Source organism: Mytilus californianus, unplaced genomic scaffold (assembly GCF_021869535.1).
Source record: "Mytilus californianus isolate M0D057914Y unplaced genomic scaffold, xbMytCali1.0.p SCAF_11, whole genome shotgun sequence".
NCBI lineage: Eukaryota > Metazoa > Mollusca > Bivalvia > Mytilida > Mytilidae > Mytilus > Mytilus californianus.
The window spans coordinates 25423981-25429980 of record NW_026262593.1 but is presented as its reverse complement, the minus strand read 5'-3'; the positions used below and the strand labels follow the sequence as shown (position 1 = coordinate 25429980).

General features: G+C 31.3%; 1 long non-coding RNA gene across 2 annotated transcripts in view; it reads right to left on the bottom strand.

Moving 5' to 3' along the window:
• Positions 1–2975: 2975 nt before the first annotated feature.
• LOC127719781 (uncharacterized) overlaps positions 2976–6000 on the bottom strand; it is a 52953-nt gene continuing 49928 nt past the window's right edge. For both annotated transcript variants that reach the window (XR_007990487.1, XR_007990488.1), the window contains exon 2: positions 2976–3823. This is a non-coding gene — a long non-coding RNA (uncharacterized LOC127719781). The remainder of the gene's footprint in view (positions 3824–6000) is intronic.

Here is a 6000-nt window from a genome sequence, read left to right as displayed (position 1 = left end):
TTTAAGTTCAGTAAAAGTATTGTTTGATGTGTATTGTGAATAGTAGTTACCTGTTTGTCAATCATTACTGGCATGTAAACATTATAATATCAAATAGTTCATTCATAAATCAATGAATGATTAACGTAAGATTATTGGACATAATGTAGCACTTAATCCTGACTTGGTTTACAATTGAGTTTGATTGAATTTATATATTTATAACGTATACACTTTAATAGTATTGGTTGTATTCTTATAGAAAAGAGCCAGTTTATCGTATTTTATACATGTACTTTCCGTTATAAGAATTATAGTTATATCCCTTTGTACACCGTATTGTCTATGTATTTATGTTTTGTTATTTGTGTACTTTCAGGGTTATTTATTTATGTCGTATAAATAAACATCTTTAAACTTGACGAATCCTTTTATTCCGTCCAAGAACCCTGTTACATAAAAACATAATGAAAAAATTAGTAGGAAGCTATCAGGTGCTGTTATCAATACTAAATTCCTAATTGTCAAAACATTTGGATAAAACAAAAGACAACTATTGATAAAGTCCAGTGTCCATGACTTTGGACAGACACATGGACATGTGACTGGGTTAAACTGTTTATGTTTTTTATGTCTCAAAGTTATCCACAAGGTCTGAGGAAAGACAAAATGTACATACAATAACCTGCAATAAAATCAGTACAGGAACACTAAACTCTATAATACCAGACAAATAGACAACAAAGCACAACTAAATGTGCAACTAAACAATAATGAAATGCTGAATAATAGAATGCTCACTGGTACTGAAAGTAAGATCAAATACTTAATTTGCTGATATGACGCGTCAAACTGTGACAAATTGAGAAAAAATGCATGTTTCGACTGATTTTAATCATTGGCTTAAAAACGAGTTCATGGACCCATCTTTTTTTAAAATGAAATTTAGCTTGATTAGGTATGAAGATTATTTGTATCAATTGTTATGAACAAATTACCGGTGATTTTTTTTTTAAATAAATATACAGCAAAAAAGCCGTTTTTTTTCTAAAATAATGAGAATTATATAAAAATGAATTATTCGAAAAGAATTGTTTCATAAACTTAGAACATATTTATGTTAAGAAAACATTCCAAATATATTTACAAAATCCGCGTGTGTTTATCTTTTTAAACAAAAAAGCTAGGTATGTCTGTCATGAGGATCTAACTATAAAAAAAACGAAATTTTTAGTTAATTTATAAGATTTCGACCCCATTTATCTGTTAAAGTAGCACAATATATATAATTTTTTATGACATGTTTGAATTAACTATGTGAAAATTAGCCTAATATATGCAAATTTTCGTAAAAAATACATCGTCAGATCGAAACTGTATCGTATGTCCTTAAAGTCAAATTATGTAACTTCTACATGTTTTATGAATGTGTTTTTGTGTGATTTTTTTTTTGTAAATAAGTGATACAACGATATAGATATTTACTGCTAGAGATATCCATAATATTTTTGAAATATCTTGTTGAAAAGATATTGCAATAAAGTGAAAAAGTGTTACGTTTAATGTTACTTTGATGTTTTCTCATAAAATGATAAAAAATTGGAAACATTTTGAAGTTGAACTTTTGACGGTCCGTCGTCTGTCAGCCGGCCAGAGCTACAACTCAATAATGAAGTAAAATTCACCTAAATATTTGCGAAATGATAACTACATTAAAACTGAGACTACTATAACACATATAGTAGTCTCAGATTAAAACAATTACATATAAGATACTGCAAGGGTAACAACGTTATTTATAAATGATGCATACTTAACCAAAGTATCGGATGTATAACATGTATAATGCATTTGTATTTGGTTATGGAACATGGTTCAATTTGAGTTATCTCCCGTTTTATAAAAAAAATATCAACTGAAAAATAACTGGATATCACTCATTACAAATGCATCTTATGTTTGTCTGATAAGGGAGGCGAAGGATACAACGGGGATATTCAATCTCGTAATCCGAAAACAAACTGACTATGCCATGGTAGCAAACAAAAAAGCGACCAAAGACAAATAATAGGAAGCAAAACAACGTATAGAAAACTAAAGACTGAGCAACACAAATCCCACTAAAACCAGTGTGATCTCAGGTGCTCCGGAAAGATAAACAGATCCTACCCCAAATGCGACACCCGTCGTGTTACTCCTATAAAATACGTTGATAAGTTATTTCAAGTGGTTTGGCATCACACACTGGCGGATTGTTATTTGGCTCGTATCAAACCCTAAGATATCACTAAATTGATAAACCATCTGTCATTTAAATTTTCTAACCCTGAAACTTGACCGAATATAAAAATTTGAAACAGAAACACGTTTTTCATTGCAGGAATACACAAGACTCTTACCGATGAAATCAACACATACAAGGGAAAATTAAAAAGCACAAATAATTACACTTAAAACAAAAACAAGAGCAACAAGAACCCCTTTTAAACAAAACAAGGTGTGATCTCAGGTGATCTGGAAGGGCATCAGATCCTGTCCCACATGTGGCACCCGTCATGTTGCTCGTGTAAGTACACATTTGGTGATAAGTCTCATTCGGTCGGTCACATTCTGGGAAAAGGAAATCGGGATTGTGGTTACGACAATTGGAACATACCCGTCGTCATCTGTGAAACAGATATTCCATAACGGTCAACCAACTCGCTATAAGGCGTCCGTAAAATTTTCAAAAGGATAATTTCATCTTCACCACTCGGAACTCCTTGTTTAATAGTTTCCTTGTGAGCAGCAACCCCCATAAAGGAAATCATGATAGGAAACGCAAGCCTTGGAATATCTTATCAATTGGAAGATAAATACTCCATATGCAGGCGCTGCTGGAATGTTGCTTCATAGAAATGGAAATTGTACAACTTGGAAGCTGAAATAATCTCTTTTGTCGAAAACTTTTCTCAACCGTCCCTCATTGCCAAATTCTAGATGTAAGTCAAGATAACTGTATCTGATGTATCCTTTATTTCATATTTGATAGGATAGATGCGTTCAACATAGTCACCAATATTGGAATTAGTTAGTGACAGGACATCATTTTTATAGCAATATGAAGATCACAGTTGCCAATTGTTTGTTGAAAAACACGTCCTCCAAACGCAACACATATGATGTCAATCAAGAAATTAAGCAATGTTACAGAAGTTTCAGCGATCATTTTTTGTTTGAATCAGAGTGATTTTTACAAAGGACGATTTATTCCTCTCTAAAACAAGTGACTTGTTTTTAAGTTGGCCATTTTTTTTTATTATGAAACAAGCAATGTACGATACGTAATAAAATATAAGTTATACCGCTTGTTCGGAAGTCAGTAATTAGTGTGTATGAGGTATGATAGTTTTACTTGCAAAGAAAACGAAATCTTGTTTAAAAAATAGTTGATTTTGCATTTACCCAGTTTACATATTCATGTGGCTGTCGCATGTCAGGAACCTTGTCGGTGATTGTCGGTTCTCATATTTTAAATTTGGACAATAAAGAAATGATTGCATATCGTTCATAAATAATCTCAGTTAAATTTTTCAAAAGATTTTTATACTCTAGGAGTTTTTAGGCTTGACATATTGTATAAACATCTGTATATATTGATGAGGATCGTATGTTGGTAGCTTTCTGGAATCCGATGTTGTTTTGTTTGGAGGGGGAGGGGCGTGATGGTGTTGCTTTCACGTTGATGTTTACCTCACATCTCCCTTTATTAATAAATATTATCATTGTATGGAAACTGTCTTTTTTCTCCGAATTCATTACAATATTTCGCCATGAAAAAAAAAGCATATTCAAAACTGTAGGTCTGTAGGTGTAATACCACCAAATCATAGTACGTCACATCCGGTTGCATACGAAAATAGGTCGAAAAAAAATATTCCCTTGAATTTGACAGTTGTAGGTAATTGATCCTACATTTCATTGCAGTAAAACATTTCTGAGTCATAAACATATATCTTGGGTATTTCAAAGCACCATTATTTCTTTATTTGGGTTTTCTATAGAATATTTTGGAAACTTGAGGTTACATGGTTACTAAAGCTTGTACACAGGTTAAAAAAGGGGGAAAATTTGATTGGTTAACTTCCAGTGATGGTTATTTTCTTATATGCAATGAAATGTTATGTGAAATTTTTTCTATAGTACTGGACAGGATAAAACTTTACTCATGCCAAGTATTTCTTTATTTGAAACAAAGATAAATTCTGCACAATTTTTTGAAAAGTGCAAATTTAACAAAGACTAATAGGGGAAAATCAATGGTGGTATTACACCTAATATGGGAAGCTGTACATGCACCTTTGACCTTGTGAGTACTCTCATGTGTTAAAATTTCTTGCTATTTAAGTGAAATATTACAAATAATGAAATATTCTGAGTGGATTGAGTCTCCAAAATACATTTTATGAGAAAATTTCCTTGAAATAGGACTTTACCATGAATATTAGTAGACAGAACAAGCCATACTTAGAGTCTTTGGGAGCTTTTTCTCCTTATTTCTTATATTCTGCTATACTAGAAAATTTTTCCTAAGAAATACTTTAATAAATATATAGTTTTAAGTAAATGAAATTATTTTTAAAGCAGTAACAACAAATTATTCACCAAAAGAGAAGTTTTTTATGTCCCTCTCTGGAACGCGGCGTAAATTTAAGTTTTACGCAAGGACTTATTGAAACCTCCTTGGAGACAGTAAACTTTTATACGGATAGTTCAAGCAGCTTGAATACTTCAATTAATCATTTATAATAACATTCCTATCACAAATGAGTGAAAGTTACCCCAAAATTTTTATTTATTGGCCTAAAAAGTAGAAATTTTGAGGAAATGAGAGGTATAAATGGACCAAAAGAGACTTTATAAGGAAGAATAAGAGGTCCATTAGTAGTATTTATCATCCTAAAGTCATCTTTTGTATCATATTCAACTGTTTGTAGGCAGATGAGATAAATATTTGATCATTTATTGGTCCACACTATATTCTATCATGATGCGGCTTGGTTTGAATTTTTCGAAGAAATTTTGCTCGAATCGCTGTAGATGTCGTCTTACATTATACTAGATTTTTCTCAAACTATTGAACTGATTATGACAAAACTTGACAGGAATGCTTGAAATAACCAGTATTACAAAGGAAAAAAGTCACATTCAGTTTATTCAACAAAAAAGTCTTCTTTAGGTGTAATACCACCAAATCATAGTACGTCACATCCGGTTGCATACGAAAATAGGTCGAAAAAAAATATTCCCTTGAATTTGACAGTTGTAGGTAATTGATCCTACATTTCATTGCAGTAAAACATTTCTGAGTCATAAACATATATCTTGGGTATTTCAAAGCACCATTATTTCTTTATTTGGGTTTTCTATAGAATATTTTGGAAACTTGAGGTTACATGGTTACTAAAGCTTGTACACAGGTTAAAAAAGGGGGAAAATTTGATTGGTTAACTTCCAGTGATGGTTATTTTCTTATATGCAATGAAATGTTATGTGAAATTTTTTCTATAGTACTGGACAGGATAAAACTTTACTCATGCCAAGTATTTCTTTATTTGAAACAAAGATAAATTCTGCACAATTTTTTGAAAAGTGCAAATTTAACAAAGACTAATAGGGGAAAATCAATGGTGGTATTACACCTAATATGGGAAGCTGTACATGCACCTTTGACCTTGTGAGTACTCTCATGTGTTAAAATTTCTTGCTATTTAAGTGAAATATTACAAATAATGAAATATTCTGAGTGGATTGAGTCTCCAAAATACATTTTATGAGAAAATTTCCTTGAAATAGGACTTTACCATGAATATTAGTAGACAGAACAAGCCATACTTAGAGTCTTTGGGAGCTTTTTCTCCTTATTTCTTATATTCTGCTATACTAGAAAATTTTTCCTAAGAAATACTTTAATAAATATATAGTTTTAAGTAAATGAAATTATTTTTAAAGCAGTAACAACAAATTATTCACCAAAAGAGA